Source organism: Mus caroli, unplaced genomic scaffold (assembly GCF_978045245.1).
Source record: "Mus caroli unplaced genomic scaffold, Mus_caroli_1 scaffold_9, whole genome shotgun sequence".
NCBI lineage: Eukaryota > Metazoa > Chordata > Mammalia > Rodentia > Muridae > Mus > Mus caroli.
Window position 1 is genome coordinate 101,699,276 of NW_028227264.1, and position 23,929 is coordinate 101,723,204.

The window sequence follows — 23,929 nt, forward strand, 5'->3', positions numbered from 1 at the left end:
GCTGAGAAGAAGGTATATCCTTTTGTTTTAGGATAGAATGTTCTGTAGATATCTGCCAGATCCATTTGATTCATAATTTCTCTTAGTTTCACTGTGTCCCTGTTTAGTTTCTGTTTCCATGATCTGTCCATTGGTGAAAGTGGTGTGTTGAAGTCTCCCACTATTATTGTATGAGGTGCAATGTGTGCTTTGAGATTTACTAAAGTTTCTTTAATGAATGTGGCTGCCTTTGTATTTGGAGCATAGATATTCAGGATTGATAGTTCCTCTTGGAGGATTTTACCTTTGATGAGTATGAAGTGTCCCTCCCTGTCTTTTTTAATGACTTTGGGTTGGAAGTCAATCTTATCAGATATTAGAATGGCTACTCCAGCTTGTTTCTTCATGCCATTTGCTTGGAGAATTGTTTTCCAGCCTTTCATTCTGAGGTAGTGTCTATCCTTTTCTCTGAGATGAGTTTCCTGTAAGCAGCAAAATGTTGGGTCTTGTTTGTGTAGCCAGTTTGTTAGTCTATGTCTTTTTATCGGGGAGTTGAGTCCATTGATATTAAGAGATATTAAGGAAAAGAAATTGGTGTTTCCTGTTATTTTTGATGTTAAAGTTGGCATTTTGTTCTTGTGGCTGTCTTCTTTTAGGTTTGTTGAGGGATTACCTTCTTGTTGTTTCTAGGGCGTGGTTCCTGTCCTTGTATTGGTTTTTTTCTGTTATTATCCTTTGAAGGGCTGGATTCGTGGAGAGATAATGTGTGAATTTGGTTTTGTCGTGGAATACTTTGGTTTCTCCATCTATGTTAATTGAGAGTTTGGCTGGGTATAGTAGCCTGGGCTGGAATTTGTGTTCTTTTAGTGTCTGTATAACATCTGTCCAGGATCTTCTGGCTTTCATAGTCTCTGGTGAAAAATCTGGTGTAATTCTGATAGGCTTGCCTTTATATGTTACTTGGCCTTTTTCTCTTACTGCTTTTAGTATTCTATCTTTATTTAGAGCATTTGTTGCTCTGATTATTATGTGTCGGGAGGTATTTCTTTTCTGATCCAGTCTATTTGGAGTTCTGTAGGCTTCTTGTATGTTCATGGGCATCTCTTTCTTTAGATTTGGGAAGTTTTCTTCTATAATTTTGTTGAAGATGTTTGCTGGTCCTTTGAGTTGAAAATCTTCATTCTCATCCACTCCTATTATCCGTAGGTTTGGTCTTCTCATTATGTCCTGTATTTCTTGGATGTTTTGAGTTAGGATCTTTTTGCATTTTCCATTTTCCTTGATTGTTGTGCCGATGTTCTCTATGGAATCTTCTGCACCTGAGATTCTCTCTTCCATCTCTTGTATTCTGTTGCTGATGCTTGCATCTATGGTTCCAGATTTCTTTCCTAGGGTTTCTATCTCCAGTGTTGCCTCATTTTGGGTTTTCTTTATTGTGTCTACTTCCCTTTTTAAGTCTAGTATGGTTTTGTTCATTTCCATCATCTGTTTGGATGTGTTTTCCTGTTTTTCTGTAAGGACTTCTACCTGTTTGATTATGTTATCATGTTTTTCTTTAAGGATTTGTAACTCTTTAGCAGTGTTCTCCTGCAATTCTTTAAGGGATTTTTGTGCTTCCTCTTTATTGTCTTCTTCCTTTTTAGCAGTGTTCTCCTGCATTTCTTTAAGTGTGTTATTAACGTCCTTCTTGAAGTCCTCTATCATCATCAGGAGATATGCTTTTAAATCCGTGTCTAGCTTTTCCGGTGTGTTGGGGTGCCCTGGACTGGGTGAAGTGGGGGTGCTGGGTTCTGATGATGGTGAGTGGTCTTGGTTTCTGTTAGTAAGATTATTACGTTTACCTTTCGCCATCTGGTAATCTCTGGGGTTAGTTGTTATCGTTGTCACTATTTAAAGATTGGAGCAGAAGCTGTGTTCCACTCACCAGCAGTCCCAAAATCCTGCGGTGGGGGTCGTGGGTAGCTGGCGGGTGTCAGGCAACCCTGCGCTCCCGCTACCCTGGCGCTGATCCGGCCGGGTGAGGCCTGTGGCCCTACTCAGGCTGGTTTCTGCTTCCCTAACTAATGCAGTCTCAGGTCCCGCGCAATTGGATTGGAGCAGAAGCTGTGCTCCCCTCACCAGAAGTCTTAAGATCCTGTGGCGGGTGTTGTGGGCAGTTGGCGAGTGTCAGCAGACCCTGCGCCCCAGCTGCTCAGGTGCTTTTCTGACCGGAAGAGGCTTGTGGCCCTGTGTGGGCCGGATTTCTCTCTCCCCAACCAGAGCAGTCTCAGGTCCCGCGTGATTGGACTGGAGCAGAAGCTGTGTTCCACTCACCAGCAGTCCCAAAATCCTGTGGCGGGGGTCGTGGGTAGCTGGCGGGTGTCAGGCAACCCTGCGCTCCCGCTACCCTGGCGCTGATCCGGCTGGGTGAGGCCTGTGGCCCTACTCAGGCCGGTTTCTGCTTCCCTAACTAATGCAGTCTCAGGTCCCGCGCAATTGGATTGGAGCAGAAGCTGTGTTCCACTCACCAGCAGTCCCAAAATCCTGCGGCGGGGGTCGTGGGTAGCTGGCGGGTGTCAGGCAACCCTGCGCTCCCGCTACCCCGGCGCTGATCCAGCCGGATGAGGCCTGTGGTCCTACTCAGGCCGGTTTCTGCTTCCCTAACTAATGCAGTCTCAGGTCCCGCGCAATTGGATTGGAGCAGAAGCTGTGCTCCCCTCACCAGAAGTCTTAAGATCCTGTGGCGGGTGTTGTGGGCAGTTGGCGAGTGTCAGCTGACCCTGCGCCCCAGCTGCTCAGGTGCTTTTCTGACCGGAAGAGGCTTGTGGCCCTGTGTGGGCCGGATTTCTCTCTCCCCAACCAGAGCAGTCTCAGGTCCCGCGTGATTGGACTGGAGCAGAAGCTGTGTTCCGCTCACCAGCAGTCCCAAAATCCTGCGGCGGGGGTCGTGGGTAGCTGGCGGGTGTCAGGCAACCCTGCGCTCCCGCTACCCTGGCGCTGATCCGGCCGGGTGAGGCCTGCGGCCCTACTCAGGCTGGTTTCTGCTTCCCTAACTAATGCAGTCTCAGGTCCCGCGCAATTGGATTGGAGCAGAAGCTGTGCTCCCCTCACCAGAAGTCTTAAGATCCTGTGGCGGGTGTTGTGGGCAGTTGGCGAGTGTCAGCAGACCCTGCGCCCCAGCTGCTCAGGTGCTTTTCTGACCGGAAGAGACTTGTGGCCCTGTGTGGGCCGGATTTCTCTCTCCCCAACCAGAGCAGTCTCAGGTCCCGCGTGATTGGACTGGAGCAGAAGCTGTGTTCCACTCACCAGCAGTCCCAAAATCCTGCGGCGGGGGTCGTGGGTAGCTGGCGGGTGTCAGGCAACCCTGCGCTCCCGCTACCCTGGCGCTGATCCGGCTGGGTGAGGCCTGTGGCCCTACTCAGGCCGGTTTCTGCTTCCCTAACTAATGCAGTCTCAGGTCCCGCGCAATTGGATTGGAGCAGAAGCTGTGTTCCACTCACCAGCAGTCCCAAAATCCTGCGGCGGGGGTCGTGGGTAGCTGGCGGGTGTCAGGCAACCCTGCGCTCCCACTACCCCGGCGCTGATCCAGCCGGATGAGGCCTGTGGTCCTACTCAGGCCGGTTTCTGCTTCCCTAACTAATGCAGTCTCAGGTCCCGCGCAATTGGATTGGAGCAGAAGCTGTGCTCCCCTCACCAGAAGTCTTAAGATCCTGTGGAGGGTGTTGTGGGCAGTTGGCGAGTGTCAGCAGACCCTGCGCCCCAGCTGCTCAGGTGCTTTTTTCTGAGACTTTCCTTAAAATTCTTTCTTCAGAGACTTGAAGTTCTTATCATACAGATCTCTCACTTGGTTAGTAAGAGTCACACCAAGTTATTTTATATTATCTGTGACTATTGCGAAGAGTGTTGTTTCCCTAATTTCTTTCTCAGTCTGTTTATTCTTTGTGTAGAAGGCCACTGATTTATTTGAGTTAATTTTATATCCAACTTTGCTGAAGTTGTTTATCAGGTTTATTAGTTCTGTGGTGAAATTTTTGAGGTCACTTGTGTATATTATCATATTATCTGCAAATAGTGATTTTTTTTACTTCATCCTTTCCAATCTGTATCCCTTTGTTTTCCTTGTGTCTTCTAGTTGCTCTGGCTAGGATTTCAAGTACTATATTCAACAGGTATTGAGAGAGTGGGCAGCCTTGTCGAGTCCCTGCTTTTACTGGGATTGCTTCAAATTTCTCTCCATTTAGTTTGGTGTTGGCTACTGGTTTGCTATATATTGCGTTTAATATGTTTAGGTATGGGCCATGTATTCCTGATCTTTCGAAGACTTTTATGAAGGGGTGTCAAATACTTTCTCAGCATATAATGTGATGGTCATGTGTGTGTGTGTGTGTGTGTGTGTGTGTGTGTGTGTTTTCATTGGATTTGTTTATATTGTGGATTGCGTTGATGGATTTCTATTTGTTGAACAATCCCTGCATTCACAGGAAGAAGCCTACATGATCATGATGGATGATCATTTTGATGTGTTCTTGGATGCATTTTGTGAGAATTTTACTGAGTGTTATTGCATCAATATTCATAGTGGAAATTGTTCTGAAGTTCTCTTTCTTTGTTGGGACTTTGTGTGGTTTAGGTATCAGAGTAACTGTGGCTACATAGAATGAATTGGGTAGAGTACCTTCTGTTTGTATTTTGTGGAATAATAGTTTGAGAGGAATTGGAATTAGGTCTCCTTTGAAGGTCTGATAGAACTCTGCACTAAACCCATCTGATTATGGGCCTTTTTTGGTTGGGAGACTATTAATGACTGTTTCTAATTCTTTAGTGGATATGAGATTACTTATATTATTAATCTGATTCTGATTTAACTTTGGTACCTGGTATATGTCTAGAGCCAGGGTTAACTCTGTTGTACTCTTTGGTTGGCAGTTTAGTCCTCAGGAGCTTTGGGAGTTCTAGTTGGTTAATATCGTTGTTCTTCCTGTGAGGTTGCAAACCCCTTCAGGCTCCTACATTCCTTGCCCTAACTTCTCTATTGAGGTCCCCATTGAGGCCCAATGTTTGGCTATGTACATTGGCATCTGTATTGGTCCTCCTCTATCAGATACTCTCAGGGGATAGCTATTCAATAAGTCAATAAGCACTTCTTAGTATTATCAATAATATCTGGGTTTGTTGTCAGCAGATCCCTAGGTTGGGCATTTTCTGGATGGCCATTCCTTCAGTTTCTTCTCCACTCTTCGTCCCTGCATTTCCTTTTGAGAGGAGGAAATCTGGATTAATATTTTTAAACCATATCTCAACTGGGGGCAGTGCCTATCCACTGGGTATGGTCTCTACAGATTCCCTCTCCCCTTTGTTGGGTATTTTGGCTAAAGTTCTCCCTGTTGGGTCCTAGGAACCTCTTTGGTCCCTGGCATCTGGGACTTTCTACTAGCTACCCCCACTTCCATATCCCTCAACAGAGGAATGGATATAGAAAATGTGGTATATTTACTGATCTATTGTTAACTTTTGCTGAACTATTGAAGATTGAAGAAAGGTCCAGTTTTCAAAAAAATACAGTGCTTTTAATGTACTTGCTAGTCACCTGTTAACAAGGAAATGTTTACTGAGGAGCCAGCAGTCCAAATCAATACACAGATGGGGTATCATATAGAGTTCAATGGAAAAACCAGAATACAAATAGAAATTTAGTAGTAAACAGAACAGAGATGTTTAGATATGTGAAAGTCCTAAATGAGACAAGTATTATTCCAGAATTATACAGACAATGAAGACTTAAAGTAAATTTAAGATTCCAAGATTTTCATGATATCAGAATTGTAGAGGATTGTAGGCTTTTATAGATATGAAAAGAGGATGTTCTAAGAAGGAAATAGTCAATCTTTATGATTTAAGTAAAAAGAAGTCTGTTAGTGCTCTCTATGATTTAGTTGGTAAGGAATGCAATAGATGATCTTGCAATATTCAGAAATTCCAACTCCAGTTCAATGCGAGCTTTGACTTTAAGTACACAGTAATATTAAAACAATTCTTTACAATGTTGAGAAATATTTATTGTGGAAGAATAATTGATGCACATAAGAAGTACCATGGCAAAGTTCATTGGACATTTAACAGGGTTTGGAATTGAATTAAAAAAAAAAACAACAACAACAACAAAAAACAATTTTTAGGTATTGAAGTGTACCTGTCCAGATGTAGAGGAACTGCAATTTCAGTGCTTTATTTTTGTTACTAGAAATGTTCTTAACTATATCTACAGTGGATCATATTAATAATGAAAGCAGTGTCACAATGTTTAAAATAAAAATCTATGCTATAGCGTTAACACACAGAAATAAAGACGGAACACTTGTAAAGAAACAAAATGGCATAAACTAGAAACAACTTCAGCTGTTTATCTGACGGGAAACCATAGGACTATGTGTTTTATCTTTGCCGCATTATTTCATTCATTTACTGTAATCAATTGTAATACTTGCAATTGTAATACTTGCTTTAGTCACATGAACAAATAAAGCAATAATAATTGAGTTATTCTGACACCAATTACCTGACAGTGACATCTGTAGCAATTATTTGATGTCTAACCACAAGAATATATAAAAATGGGATGTTGAGAATAATTACTGAATAAATCTTAAAAGTCATCTCAAAATATTATTAGGAATAAGCTCAGAGTCAGTTGTAAATAATTAGCCCATTATTGTTGAGACAGCTTTGTCAAATTTAAATGACTATAAACACATTCTTTCAGTAAATTACTAAAAACTCTAAGATTAAAACATTCTTTCCTGTAATATGGTAACTTCTGAAATTATTTGCCACTAGTATTATAAGGGAGGAAAATGGTGTGCTTTAAATATATTATTTTCAAAGGTCCATTTTTAGGGACACTGTGTAGATAACTGCTGAACACTTGAATAAGGAAAATTAAACCGTGGTGCTTCTGGACTGTGTGCAGTTTGGAGGATGATTTAATTAAATACCCTTCTGCAATTAATGTTTATATTTATAGATATGAAACTTTTATCCACTTGTAAAAATTGAAATAATTTATACCTTTTAGAGTCTTATACATTTTTAATATACAACGCCATAACAGTGCTTTGCATTTGTGTTTAATTTGTATACATTTCATAAACACAAAATCATGAATCTAGAACTACAATGAAAACTCACCTCTTTCTAAGTCTTTAGATTTTAGTTTCCCAATGTAGCACAACTAATAAGGATTCGTCAGCTTTACACACTCAGGAAGCAAAACAATGATAACAACTTGTGTCCCTGTAAGATCAATGTATGGCTTAGATCATCACACAAAGTGATTTGGCTTGAACTTGTGGTTTTTATTGAGGCTTATGTTTTGATCTAATATGCACATTCTCTAGGTAAAAAGAACATGCAACCCATAGTTTTAATCACCTAATGTTCCCATAAATTTTGAATGTGAAAAATCAGAAAAAAAGCCAGGCCTGTGTGACCTCCATCATTGCTCCCATGAAATTTAAAGGATGTTATTGTGACTAAGTCCCTTTGAAGGTTTGGGCAAAAGTCCAGTGGAATATTTAATGAGACCGAGAAGTACAGAACAGCTGGATTCTCTGGATACAGACTCTGGGGTACCTTGTAGGCATCATTGATGTGACGTCTGTCAAAAAGAGAGATATTGAATGTTCAGTTTCCTTTTATAAAACAACAAAAGAGAGACACTTAACAATACTGACATCTCATTAGCATAAGTGTTAATAGTAGCCTTAATATTTCCAATTGTAAAATACAGAGACAATAAATTTATATTTGTCCTCTTAATTTAAAATCTTGTGTATTTTTTTTTCAATTCTGAGATTGCACTTTCAGAAACTAAAGGTGTCTACACAGTGACCTGATAAAATTCCATGTTTTCTTCAGATATTTATCTCTGCATTAAGTGGAAAAATTGAAACAGCTGGAATTGAAAGGAGACATGTAATTGGCCTGTCTATTAAAAGTCTACAAGTGTAACAGTGACTAGATTCAACATGCAACTGCCATCATGATGAATGCTTACACTACTTTCTTGAGAGTCAACTACACTGGTTTTTTGTTGTTGTTGTTGTTCAGGGATTGGAGATCAGCCAGATCAGTTGTGTGCACAAAGACACCTTGGATCTGTCTTTTAAATCAGCAATTCCATCCACAGAATGGTACAGCAAGGTTGAAGCATCATTCCATCTGGTAAGTGGGAGATGCTTTTTATTTCTCTTCCATGGTAAGAATTAGAAAAGAGTTCCTTTCAGACAGTAGTGGTCCGGCAGGGAGCAGTTGCTCAGAATTACAAGTTACAAAATGTTTTCTGCTTTGAACTGTTTTATTTTATTTTATTTTTTAATGATGTCTGTTACCTTATGTTGTAGCAGATAAAGAGTAACACTAAGTTCTGTCTGTCATGCTAAGATTGTATTGGAAGAGAGGACACTAAATCACCTCTGATGATGAACAGATATATGTTTATGTGATACTATAAATCTGTTCAAGATGAAGGCTATTGATACCATTGATACCATAGTGATTTAATCCGCGGGTTTACGTTTTCCTCTGTCCAACATTGTAATGCATGATCACCCACTCAAAACCAATAAGTATGCCTTGGGGATTATTGATAAACTTTTAGAATTTTGTAACCTCCTTCATTTTCAAAATTGGGAAAGCTGTAAATAAAAACTCTAGTGAATTTGTTTATATATGGATTTTCCTTTTAGCATTAAATGAAACAAATGTGTTTAAGTGGGCAAAGTATACAGTTTGTTGTTCTTATCTTTTGGCCTGTACTGATTGTCAATAAGTACACAAAAATCTCTACACATTATCAGCTTTCCATTAATTAATCTATATCATAAAAAATCAATATGTATTTATATATTCATATATATGATATATATGATGTGTGTGTGCCCATGAATGCAAATATATTTATTCATGTAAATTTCATATGTGAGTATATATGTAGAATTGTATGTGAACATATGAACTTAATTACACAGTGACTTGTACATAATATCCCATTTACATTCTAGAACAATATAAATCCAAAGGTTCTAACAGCTTTCTGTTTTCAATTTTGTAGCTCCATTCTTTTAAATAAGCAATAATTTAGAAACTCTGATGTAAGTTTTGGAATAAACAAGAGCTGCATTTGAAGATAAACCTCCTCATCTGTCAAAGGAAAATGAACTTGAATGTTGTAATTTTATTTGGTTTGGCTACTTGATTCCATCCATGTTTATGGGTCCATTGAGTTTGAATGTATCCCTTTTATGATTTATACACCAGATCATCTTGCCTAGCTTCTAAAAGATAATTTGTAATGACTGGTATCTCTCTAATAAATGTTTATATTCTCTCAACTTTTATAAAAGAAAAATTACTGTCCATTTACCTTGTTCACTATTTTAAGATGTGAAAAATCCCTGAATTTTACAGAAAATCACCATAAAATATTTGCACAAATTTAATGAGCATTTAACAAATAGACTTATTTTTTTTTTTTTACAGGGAAGTTAGGTTTGGTTAAACACAGAGATAAAAAAAAAATCACTTAAAGAAATGGAGTTTAAAGGAAGAGAAAAAAATACTGTACCTAAAGCAAGGGAGTATCAAAACCGGTACTTGGTGGAATGAACATAAATGTTCTGATTTAACAAACAATTTGTGCTTTTAACTCATGAGCTTTAAGAGTTTCAAGCCACCATGCCCTTCTTTCATTTAGATCATACACACACACACACAATCACACCCCAAGACTTGAGCTATTGATAATTGTTGGATTTTCTAAGATTTTACACCCTGTTAATTCAATTGTACTCCTCCACAGCAAAACCATATATTCAAGATTACTTGAGGGCCAAATACTGGTTTGAAGGAGCAATAATAATAATAAAATAATAATAATAATAATTATAAATAATATCAAGCTGAGTGGTATGGAAGGGCACTGAAAGTGGGAAGAGTAAGAAAGTGGAAATATAGATGACCAAACTCTGTTATCCAATACTTGAAAAGAACTAATTAAAATTTAGCATACACTCATTCAACACAAATCATTTTTATGCTTTTGACACATATATTATACTCCAAATTATGAAATTCAATATTTAGAATTTTTTTTAGAGCCTGTGTTTCTGAAATCTCAACACGTGCAACATCTAATCAGAATACAATATATTGATTTTGTAATACTCTATCTTTACCAATATGACCTTACTCTTATACAAAATAAATCCTGCCAGGACATGAGTCATATATTGTCTTCATTATATTTACTTTTAGAAACTTTTTAGAATATATATATATATTTAGAAATATATATATATATATATATATATATATATATATATATTCACACTGGATTCCAGAAGATAGGAGAAAATTGCAAGCATAACGGAGTCACATTATGAATCTGCTGCCATAGAATCTTACAGGATTTTAGATTTGCACACCCTGACTTTTGCTTGCCTGCCATATTAACAGTCCTTATAGTACCTTGTGTCCATACTCTATCTCTTGTTCTACCAGAGTGATGAGTCCAGTATATGGTTCTATCTTAACCCAAGTCTCAGACATCATCCTGGTAAAATATCTTTCCCCAAATTTCTTATCTTTGTGGGGAAAGAACTAATATCTAGGGAAACCAGGCACATTCAACACTCTAATTACATACCAATAACACCACTGTGATTTGTTAGAGATAATCATTTCAGGATCCCATATTTTAGAAAAGTATCATTTTGAAACTTCTTTCCCTCCCTATTCATTATGAAAATAAAGATTATCTAACTGGTTTTCCTAGATGTTTTTGTTTGTTTGTTTGATTTTCTATTTCTTCTAATTCCACACAGCTTTAATATTTCTGAAAATCCAGCTGTTCTTTCATCATGTAATGGGAGAAATATTTATTCTAATGACCTCTGCTCTCTGCTTCTGACAGTTTAAGTGTTTCCTCTGGGCTGATCCATTTTCTTTATTCCTAATCTTTAGCTGGTTGGTGTTTTTGTTTTGTTTTGTTTTGTTTTGTTTTAGAATACTTTGAACTTTACTTCTGCTTATTAAAGCAACATACTTGTCTATAATTAGATGCACATTTTATACTCACATTTTATACTAGACATTACCATATAATTTACCATATACAGACTTCCCAGAGTTTTTTTTTTTAACAAGATGCAAAATCCATGTCCTTTGAACATAATTCTTTGAAACATTTTAAAACTCTAAATTATTTAATTTTAAAACCCAAAAAGGGGTTGAGATTTTTAAAAAATATAACAAGGATGGTTAACTAGGATGGGAAAAGGGAGGTCAGGGTAGAGAAGCGTATACAGTCTGGGACAACTAACACTAACTCTGTTTCTAAAAAATCGGATAGAAATGTACTGATGTGGAAGCTTCGTAACATACACATACATACACACACACACATACACACATACACTCACACAAGTTTACATACACTAACACACGTGCATACATCCACATAATATATACAACACACACACATATACACACAGGAACACACGCACGTGTACACCCACACATACACACACACTACGAATGTGACACCACAGGTTAATAAAGCCTAATACCAAATGTCAGATATGAGTTAATTCTTTATGATTTGTTAGTCATCCAGGTTCCTTAGATTGCCAAATGCTATAGGCTATTAAAAAAGTTTTGCATGCCACTAAAGCTTGAACATTATCCCATATTTTTTGAAAATTCCACATACTTGAGACAGAGATTGGTGTAAAGTCAAGTTAATATTTAAAAGTTTCAATTCTAATATCTAGCTTTCATAGAACTAGAAAGTGCTTTGCATGCTAACAGAGGAGAATTGTAACCATCAGCATTACAGCTCACATCTCTGAACTATAAGAACTACAGTAAAGATCAACCTGGACAGTAATGTCTCTTGATACAATACTGTCACAAATGTCATAAGAGTAACAAAATGCTGTATATTATACCCAAAGCCTGTTCTATGTGACAAAACCCATACCTGATACTTAGTCTCTCTTCAAAGAGCTATCAATAGCCCCTCAGGTAGTTGTACAATATTTGTGCCCATCACCCTCTTGTTCAAATATTTTTAGATTATGTAGGTCTTGTTCACACTGTAACAACTGCTATAGTTACTACATATGTGTGTGTGTGTATGTGTATCTATCAAGCTGCATCTTTAAAACACCTGTCTTTGTATATATCAACCACTTTGACCCTTAAATTCTTACTGTATCTTGTCCACAGTGCTGAACTTGATAAGAAATGGATAAAAAAATGGAAGATGACATAAACAATATTAACTCCTTCCTTCCGTATCATAATTTGTTGGATAATTTTATTTCATGTGACATTGATATAAGTAGTGTTATACCTATACACACACACACACACACACACACATATATATATATATGTATATGTGTGTATATATGTGTATACATATATATATATGTGTGTGTGTATGTGTATGTATGTATCTATGTGTGTATATATATATATATACACACACATATATGTGTATGTGTGTGTATGGAGTATATACTTATATGGATTGGTAATAACAAGCTAAACCAATCTCATGGCAGAGAAAGTGTTATATTAAAGATATGATAATTATAGATATGATAAATTGCAAGAATATGATAAAGATGATAATGATGATAAAAGAATAGATGCATTGCAATAGGATAGAGAGATTAATAATATATGTGGGAGTTAGGGGTATTGGTGTGTGTGTAAATATATGTTAACAGGCTTCTGTAATAGTTGAATGTAACTAAAACTGTATTATTTTTATAACATCTTCAATAATTACCTTGTGTCTTCTACTACCAAAGCCATATGTTATTTTCACCAATTGCCATCCAAACTCATCACAGAGTATGGCTATTAACAAGATAGGCCAACTTTATTGCACTGAAATGTTATATACAGAGATAGTTACAGAGATGATAAATTATACTAATGTGATAAGCATTATAATGATGTTAATCAAAATAGATATATTGAGATATGATACAGAGACTGATAAATGATAGGTAGATAGGTAGGTAGGTAGATGGATTGATAGATATGTCGATAGGTAAATGATAGATAGATCTGTAATTTCACTGAAGTTTGAAAATTTGAGCTACATCCTAACTTTTTCATTATCCTAATTTAAAATCCTACATTTAATCTTGTCATTCAATAAGTTATATTGTGCATGAAGTGAAGCCTAAAATGTAATATTATACTTAATTTTATTTTGCTATTACCACTCCCTAAAATTATTAAACCTACAAGTTATAAAATTTCTTAGATGATTAATAAATAAGTATATGAATGATAATAAACACTCTCATGTTTTTCCATCAGAAATGAATAAATTTTATTTAATCCTTTTTTACATTCCAGAATTTTTCCCCTCCCAGTCCACCCTCTGACTATTCCACATTCCATATCTCCTCTCAGTCTCCAAGAGAATGTTCCCACTTCCCCACTACCCACCTCACCTGTTGCAGTAAATCTCCTCCCAAATATACCCCGGCAATGAAAACACAACACAGTTAATAGGAAAATATGCTGTGCACCTAGATTGGGCAGATCTACTGCTACACTACCATCTTCCACATCTATGAGATCCCTTAGAACTTGTGGTTTCTCCAGGCCATGTGCTTCTGGTCTGCTTTTCTGCTTCCTCCTCCTTTTTTCTCCCCCTCCTTCTGCTCCACCTTCCCTTTTATCTGCCCAATCATCAGCTCTCCTTTATTTTACAAATTAAGGTGGGAAGCAGGTCTACAGGAAATCACCTGAGTGCTAACTCATTCCTGGTTCACAACCACTCACAGGAGAACAGAATTAACATCAAATATAATTAGCCCCAGGGTAATCCACAACACCCACCCACCTCCCCATTCTCTGGGGCCTCAAGTCTCTTGAGGGTTAGTTGCACCTTCTCTGACTGAGTCCAGACCCAGCAGTCCACTGTTGAATATGTGTTGAGGGCCTCATATCAGATGGTGTTTGCTGCCTGTTTCAGTGTCTGAGAAATCTCAGGAGAGTCTCTCATATGAAAATTTCCTTCATAGAATGCTACTATTCATATACAAAAAAGTAGAAGATTTGATAAGCAATATTAACTTCTTCCTTTCCTATTAGGCTGTACTGTATAGTTTTATGTCAGGTTGAATATATATAGCCATATGTAAATTTTAATTACCGAAATTTAATTTCCCATATCTATACTTATCTGAGAGGGATACAATTAAGACAATGCTTCCATAAGATTGGGATACAACAAGCATGTAATATAATTTCTTAATTACTGATTGATAGGAGAGTGTCTACTCCATGATAGGTGGGGCCACTCCTTTGCAGCCCTGAGGATTATGGGAAAGCAGGCTGAGAAAGCCATGAATTGCAGGAGCATAAACAGCACTTCTCTATTATTTCTGGCCTTTGAGTTTCAGAACAGTTCCTGTCCTTATTTCCTTGGATGATGGACAGTGATGCAGGAGTGAAACTCAAACTAACCTTTTGTACCCAACTTGCTTTTGTTATGGTGTTTCATCCCAGCAATGTATCTCTTACTAAGACACACGTGTAATTTACCAATATATAAATATAACAGGATTACTGAATCTTAAGACCCTGACCCCAATGAGCTCATCCTGCTTCTCAAATGAGCCTGCTCTATGGATGTCTGTAGAGACAAGTGACAGACTAAACTCAGCTCTCCTTTTCAATGCTCTTTTTCCCCTCTGTTCTGCTTTTCTCCTCTTCTCTAATGGAAACACAAGGAATACGTGTAAAAGTTCACAAAGCCTAGTGTGTCTCCTCTTTCTGTTCACTCATCTATTATTGTTAATAGCATGGATAATTAAACCAAGCTCCACTAACTTCTAGTTCTTCATCTTGAAAATGGAAATAATGACATCAATTTTATAGGATTAGATGAAATAATTTTGGTTAAAGATTACATATAATGTGCTCATTTTCCTAGTTCTATAACTTAATATGAAGTCACATAGAACTGATACATTTAACAGAATAGCTTTTAAATATCCCATTGGATTGAGAAGGTTCTGCACCTTCTGTGACATTTTAGAAATTACATGGCAATCATGTAATTCATTTCTATCATACAAAAAAAAAAGAATGACATTTTCTATTATTGAACCAATGCGAGCCAGTGCTGGGACTGTACATGATCTTCCTGAATGTGAAAAGATATGAGCATGCTCACTTACATGAATGTGTGTTGGATAATATTGAACACTCACTGCTAAGTATATTTTTTTATAATTATGTAATTTCATCTCTTTTTACACAGAAAAATGAAAAGTAAGAAATTTCACTGTAAGTTAAAAACCTAGCTATGTAGAGAAATAAGTTAGAAAGCATTCTCATCATCCTGGGGAAGGACAGTGCATGATCAGTGAGCTCTCGAGGAGTAAACGGGTAAAACTCAGGCAGAAAAATAACTCTGCTAACATTAAAACAATACCAAAACAGTTTCCTTAACAAATGAGAGAATCTGGGTTTGGTATAGAAGAGTGTAGTGAACATGCTTCTGGATATTTAGTTATTTAAAATTAAAGCATAGACACTACTTACTTTTCTTCCAAAATGTAAAAAATGTATAGATGCATCTCCAGAGAACATAGGTGCCATTTTTTTTTTTTTTGGTTTATTCAATTGAAGCTGGTTTAGAAACCGTCAAGCAAGGTGGCACATGAACCTGAAAGTACATGTGCAATGACTTTCACACACTTGAGGAGGAGACTACCAAACCAAATATAAAAACATATGAAATGTGTTTTTTTAATTTACATTATAAACCGAGTGAAGGAAAACAGAAACACTGTGCCACCATTTTATAGATAGATGATAGATAGATAGATAGATAGATAGATAGATAGATACATACATACATACATACATACATACATACATACATACAGAGAGAGAGAGAGAGAGAGAGAGAGATGCAGCAAGTTTTTTTTTCCATTTTGCCTTTATCATAAGCCATCCCAAAAAAACCCTGGAATTTAGATTACCATGTAATTCAGTGTTAGCAGAAATCTTCAACAGCAGAGTTATCAGTGAGAGTGACATACGTATTAAATAGGAGAGGATATCATTATATTTGTAGTCAAAATTTTAGTTGTTTTTTTCCTAAAAAATTATTAATATTGATAGAACTTAAAGAAAACATGCTAAGTATACATTTTCTGAGACTTCCTCTAATATTTTAATCTGAAATCATATTTATATACTGATATGTCTTCATACTTTACTATAAATAATTTTATTTCATATTAAACAGAATCTATAAAAGGATTGTTTTAGACAGTTAAAAGAAGTCAATATTAGATGTTAACTTCAATAATAATAGTTTAAGATAGTACAATGTGACAAAACCCAGGCTATTTAACATAAACAGAAAATATCCTGTAGTCTGATGACATTCTGTACATAGTTAGGATTAGCTTTCATTTCACATAAGTGAGAGAATTGAAAAGTCATCTTAGAGAACAGGGCTTATTTTCTAATTCCTTTTGAAGCCTTATTTCAAATGATCGTTTTATTCAGATATGTGTGCTGATAACATTTTACCTATTGTACATCAGTCTCCGTACTCCATACAACTCACTGTATAGGTGATAACTCCCAGCCTTTGACAGTGACAGGAGAGATTAGCAAGAATTTTGACTGGGACAATTCAGATATATTAAAACTTTGCTGCAGGGGTGCACTCCTCAAAAGCTGGTTTATCGCTGTAACCACGGTCCTCCTTGTTTGCTTTCTATAAACCTGTAACACAGTAGGTATTCCAATTAAATGAAGTGCATGCTCATGTACACTTCAGACTATTTTACATTTTCCTGCTGGATTATGATGCCTTAAAGAAAAGACTATCCAAATGACTGTGGTAGAAGGAAATATGAGTTTTTTGTCTTAGAACAGATTTTATTATCAACACAGTCCTCTAGCGATTTCATAGACCTGTTAATGTATTTTCATCCCTCTCTGCCACAGTCTCCTCTACTGGCCCTCCCCTTCCATTCTCCTGTGCTCCATAAAAATCTATTTTCCTTCATTACAAGTTTTAGGTAGTTTAGTCTACCAGAGCCACTTATGATACTTTTCAATCTATAAGCTATCAAGGTCATAAAAGTCAATTTTTAAAGGTTTAATTTTGGTTAAATCCAAAGCTGTTTGTTAGTCAGTTGATTGAGGTAACTCAGCACTTTGACAAACAGGGCTATTGGTCTTTTATGATTTTTCTGCTATACCAATTTACTGATTGTCAAGGTCAAAAGTGACATGTTTTCAAAATATATTATTATTGATATTCTTTTTGATACTCTATGAGCATATTGGGAAATAAACTGATGTTTTCTTTTTCTATCTTTAGCGGCCAAGACAGCTATCTAGAACTTCTCAGTGTACTAAGGTGTTTGACATAAGCATTGTCTGACAACTGAAAAATAATAAAATCTGTAATTCAGCATACTAACTAATAGTAATAGTCATACTAACTAAAGGGTAGGTTAAGACATTTGAATAAGAAATGGTGGAATGCCCAAGAAAATTTTTCCTAGGTTAATGAGTGTCCTTAATTACATTCAAAAGCCATTCTATGTTATTCTACTTCTTCTTTGATTGAAACACTATGCTTTCTAATCCTTGCTACAAAACATCACATTTAGGAATAAAGTACTAGCAACCTAATTTATTTTCTGAAGTTTACCTTCTGTATAGGTTAAATAATTAAAAGTGATTTTTAGATTAAAATTCACAACTTCAAAACAAACAAAATCTCTCTCAATGTCTAATCCTTGTTTAATTTGCTAGCTATTATTTCTCTTAGATCTTTGCTGGGTTATGCATAGTATTCAGAATTTGTATTTTATTTATATATTTTAGTTTCATTATTAATCCAAGGACTTTAAAATATCAAAAATCTATCTGGAAAATTATAAAAATATGATTTTGAGAAAAATATTTTCTAAAAGACTTATTGGTATAATTGATACACAGCAGATACATTTTGAGAATATTAGGTATGGTGTCTCTTTTCAATCCAATATATAAAAATAATCATAAATTTGATACATGTTATCAAAAGTCTGATTTTCGTAAAACTATTCATTATGTCATCATGGGATAGAACAACTCTTGTAAGCTGACATATATCCCAAATGACATTATGTAACCTACCAGCTATTTATTAATATCAGTCAAGAAGATATTAGCCTTATTTCTGTCAGAGAAAAATTCAAAAGTCAAATAAAAAGAGACTCAAGTTTAAAGTGTTTGTGTGTGTGTGTGTGTGTGTGTGTGTGCTCACAATAGCCATTATGATTCTAAGTCACGTAATATTTAATTTTGTTTATGTGCTCCAAGTGATAGTCTCAGTAGGAAAATAGTTTTAAAATGTGCACCACTTTAGACAACATTCAGAGCATCGAGATAATTAGGCAGGGATATTCAGGTATTTTAAGAAATACTATACCAGATAATTATTGACCCAATGTGCTTGTTTAAAGTCAAATAGATTTTGTGGTAAACTTTATATGTTGAATGTATTTCTGGACCAGAGTTGTTGCAAATTTCTGGGTGCATTAAAATGCAAGTTGATCCAAAGCCAAAGAACAATGTGATTCTTAATGCATTGTGGGTATCTTTTGTGGTTTATGTTTTATGGAAAGGACCTCGGAATATTTAAATTTAACCTGAAAATACCTCAGTGTTAGATGCTGCTGAGATTTGCCCTAGCTTTAAAGCTTGCTAAAATTTAAATATTCCATGTATAAACTTATTATCTATTAATTTGCATTTTCAGAAAACTAGCAAACTACATTTCGTGTCTACTATATGAATAACCCATGATTCCGGTTCATATATCAACATTAACTTACATTTCTACAGGGTAGACTTTACTGTGGCTTCTTTTGAAAAGGAAAGAAAATCATATACTTTTATTCCTAACATTTTACAAATTTCTGTCACATGCCCTCTACTCAATATTTACATTAAAAAGTGAGAGCTATTCATGCCATTCTTCTATCTTCAAGACATCGCTTAGTAAAGAGAATCAAAGATGACCTTCCTCAACTGCAGGGCTCTATCTGCATCCCTTTTTCTGAGAAAAGTTTAGTGACTGCATAAGCATATGGAAATAGTTTCCTTTTTATTTCCCAGCCTTCATAAGAAATATCATCAGATAAAACTGTTCAAAACAATAACAAACACACACACATGAACCTTTCATTTCTAACTGTGCTTAATTTTTACTTATATATTGAACTGGATGCCTTTAATTTAACCCTAACTATCCTCATAATATTTATTTGAGGCCATAAAATGTCATACTTTCTACTTCTTTCAGGGTAAAGTAAGGGGTTTCTATCCTCAACCTGGAAAGTTACTCCACGGCAGACATAGATTTTATTAATGTAAATGTTAAATCTGATCAAACCTATAAGTAGTTACAAATGTATAATTGTATGATTTATAAAGTTATTATCATATGTGTGTTTCATATAAGTATATTTTATATGCATGCATGCACATGCACAGAGTCAAAAGACTGAAAGATTATCAGATTTTTTATTTTAAATATAAATATTCTAACCAAGAACTTCCTATATGCAAACGTATTGTTTTTCCATTGAGCTCCATTCTCAAACATTTATTTCTTTTTAAATATTAATGGTTTTTATAAGTTTAGAAATGTGTGCATTGGACATTTAGCAAGAATTTTTCAGATATTTGCCTGCCTTAAGAAATTCTTTGTGCATAATAAATTATAAAATGTAATAATTTAACTATTTTCCAATATAACTATTTCCATATTTAGAAGATTTCATAATGTAAATAATCTTTGAAAGGATATAGACAAGTATGTTGTACTGGTTCCCAGTGAATATATTTTGTCAAAAGACACAAAACAGTAGATTAAGTCTTGGAAACAGGTTTTGCTTTGTTAACTTTCTAACATAAATCTGGTTGTAATAACTCCGCAAACTATAGCGAAGCATGAAAGTTATTTAGTGTAGGAAAAAAGAAAACAAACCTTAGGAGTTTTCTACGGAGTTACTGCAACAGAATATTTGACCTCAGCTTTCAGCCAATGCTATTTTGAATGTCATAAACTCTTTCATGGCAAAACATTGTCAACTTTCTCCATTTTTCTCTGCTGGTTACATTTGAAATCTCTTTCTCTTTTTCCCTTTGTCTACCAACAGCTTTCTTTATTCTTTAACTTGGGTTCATGTTTCTCTTTCCAAATGTAGAATTTATCCATTGCCTGTTGTGTGTTATAAATTAGTTGATTCTACCTTAACCCAGATATATGCTTTCATCTTTCTTTAGCCTAAGGTAATAGTGAATATTTTGTAATATTATAATGAAAACTATAAAATATAGAGAAAGTTATGCTCTTTGATAATGTATTTACTAAATAGTTTATATATTATACTAATTTACAATAAAAGCTCTACATGATAATGGGAATTCAATATAGTGTCCATTACTTCTTCGTTATATAATGTGAGAGAAGAAAACATTCATCAATATTTTCCACTTCCATTTTATTTTCATCATATGATTTTAAAAACCATGTTATAAACATATTTTGTGGTTTTGAAAATTTAATGAAGTTGTTCAAATATGTAAGAATTACTGAATCCTACATCTTCATTTTGTTAGACTTACTAGGGACTCTGGCTCAATTAATAATTGCTTGTAAGGATGAGGTCCTGAACTTGGATATCCAGCACTGACATCAAGCAGAATACAGAGGGAGAATGTTTGTAATCAGAGCTCTGAAGATCAGAGGACAGCAGGGCAGAAGGGAGGGATTAAGTTGAGGTTAACGGCCACCCATTCAATCTAAATCTATGTATGATCAGTATGTTCAGTTAAAGATTCTGTCTCAGAAACTAGGGTGCTTATAACCGTCCCAACCACGACCACGGATTTTGAAACAAGTTTATATTACTAGTCAGGAATTCCCTCCTGTAAAGTTGGCCTTACATGAATAAGAGTAGGGTCTATTAGCCCCATAACCACAATGCTACTATTTGACCAATGGGTATATGAATTATGTTTATAATGATTAATGAATATCCTCCCATAGTAGCCTGCATAGGTTTTCTAGGACTGTGAAAGAAAAACAAAACAACAAAAACAAACAAACTTAAAACAAAAACAAAATCTTAGCTTGATTTTTGTAATTTCTGTATGCTCCATCACTAAAACGTGTGATGTTTTCAGCAATAAGTCTTAAGATCTAGTTTTGCTGAGCAATCACGTTAAATGGCAATAAGTAGTCTGTACTCTTTCGGGTGTTTCTGGGATCCACTTGACAAAGCTCACCATTGTTGTAGTAAACGAACATGGTGTGGTGGTTTTCAAATACCTTCTAGATACTTATGTCTACAGACGTATATTAGTGCTGTCATTAGCCTCTGTCGGAGTAGCTTCTTTTCACCGTGGACAGTGTACAATCAGCGAGAAATGCAGAAACTCCTCACAGGTAAATGTGTTGAGAGTAAGTGGCTATTGAATACTTAGCCCCGAATGGAATATTTATAACACTCCATCAAGGTTCAGAAAGGGTTCCATGGGGAAAGTGCTGTGAAATGCTGTTTCTATCACAAAGATGATTAAAATAAAAACAATGATATGAAACAGGAAAATGAAATCATTAGTTACACAAAGATCTCTATTAACAGATGTTGTGGAAGGTAAATATTAACAATACGTATAGATTGTTTTATTTTAGTTTTGTGTGTATTCAAAGCTTAATGAATATCAGCAACTGAGAATCCCAAAGCCAGAGATCTTTCTTAGTAGTTAAACACATGCTTAGGTCCTGCTTCTCAATCACTAAAGGTATATATACCTTTTATGTATATGTATATGTATATATATATATATATATATATATATATATATATATGAGCAAAATGAAGAGAAAGACAGAGACAGAGAGAGACCGAGAGAGACGAGAGAGAGAGAGAGACAGACAGAGAGAGACAGAGAGAGAGAGAGACAGAGAGAGAGAGAGAGACAGAGAGAGACAGAGAGAGAGAGAGAGAGAGAGAGAGAGAGGGAGAGAGAACAGAGAAAGAGACAGAACAGAGAGAGGGAGACAGGTCAATGCATGCATATATGTTCAGATTCATTAATCACTGAATATTACTCTAGTCATTTGATAATAAAATGAGAAACTTTGCTATTGGAATTTGACTGACATAAACCATGTTCTTTCTTATTTGTTCAGATTGTTTTCATGTATGTTATAAACCATCAAAGTATGAAAAAAAAAACTAAGCAATAATCCATGAACACAGAACTATTTGCCTCTATGTTCTTAGAGCTAACGGATCTTCAAAGAGTGTTAATGTGAAGTCTTATTAAATGTCATTCCATGCACTTATTGTGACAATATTGGGCTAAGAGGGTAACTTAAAATCTAATCTATTTTCTCACAGGTCAGAAGCCCAGAACTTCTAAAACAGAGTGGTCATTAAGGCCACAGGTTTTTGAAACACTTTATAAGAGCCTTTTTTTGGTGTGTTTTCTTGACTTTGGTATTTGATAGCAACCAGGCCATTTATTCTTCTTCCTAATTGTCTCTGTTCTCATTTGGTCCCTGTGAGCATTGCTGTGCCTGTTTGCTAAACAGTGTCTTTAGGGGATGTCAATCTTATTGTCTCCTACCATCTTACTGACATCATCTTTATATATATATATATATATATATATATATATATATATATATTTTATTACTTATTTTCCTCAATTACATTTCCAATGCTCTCCCAAAAGTCCCCCATACACTCCCCTCCCCACTTCCCTATCCACCCATTCCCATTTTTTGGCCCTGGCTTTCCCCTGTACTGGGGCATATAAAGTTTGGGTGTCCAATGGGCCTCTCTTTCCAGAGATGGCCGACTAGGCCATCTTTTGATACATATGCAGCTAGAGTTAAGAGCTCCGGGATACTGGTTAGTTCAGAATGTTGTTCCACCTATAGGGTTGCAGATCCCTTTAGCTCCTTGGGTACTTTCTCTAGCTCCTCCATTGGGAGCCCTGTGATCCGTCCAATAGCTGACTGTGAGCATCCACTTCTGTGTTTGCTAGGCCCTGGCATAGTCTCACAAGAGACAGCTATATCTGGGACCTTTCAGAAAAATCTTGCTAGTGTATGCAATGGTGTCCGCGTTTAGAAGCTGATTATGGGATGGATCCCTGGATACGGCAGTCTCTAGATGGTCCATCCTTTCGTCTCAGCTCCAAACTTTGTCTCTGTAACTCCTTCCATGGGTGTTTTGTTCCCAATTCTAAGAAGGGGCACAGTGTCCCCACTTTGGTCTTCATTCTTCTTGAGTTTCATGCGATTAGCAAATTGTATCTTATATCTAGGGTATCCTAAGTTTTGGGCTAATATCCACTGATCAGTGAGTACATATTGTGTGAGTTCCTTTGTGATTGTGTTACCTCACTCAGGATGATGCCCTCCAGGTCCATCCATTTGCCTAGGAATTTCATAAATTCATTCTTTTTAATAGCTGAGTAGTACTCCATTGTGTAAATGTACCACATTTTCTGTATCCATTCCTCTGTTGAGGGGCATCTGGGTTCTTCCCAGCTTCTGGCTATTATAAATAAAGCTGCTATGAACATAGTGGAGCATGTGTCCTTCTTACCGGTTGGAACATCTTCTGGATATATGCCCAGGAGAGGTATTGCTGGATCCTCCGGTAGTACTATGTCCAATTTTCTGAGGAACCGCCAGACTGATTTCTAGAGTGGTTGTACAAGCTTGGAATCCCACCAACAATGGAGGAGTGTTCCTCTTTCTCCACATCCTCACCAGCATCTGCTGTCACCTGAATTTTTGATCTTAGCCATTCTGACTGGTGTGAGG

The 23,929-nt window shown here is 36.1% G+C and overlaps 1 protein-coding gene across 1 annotated transcript in view; it reads left to right on the plus strand.

The window, feature by feature from the left end:
- The window catches only part of Mgat4c (MGAT4 family member C), a 708,988-nt gene that overhangs the window by 324,848 nt on the left and 360,211 nt on the right, over window positions 1–23,929 (plus strand). The window contains exon 3 of the mRNA XM_029482259.2: window positions 8,065–8,178. The gene's annotated coding sequence lies outside the window, so the exon portion shown is untranslated. The remainder of the gene's footprint in view (window positions 1–8,064; window positions 8,179–23,929) is intronic.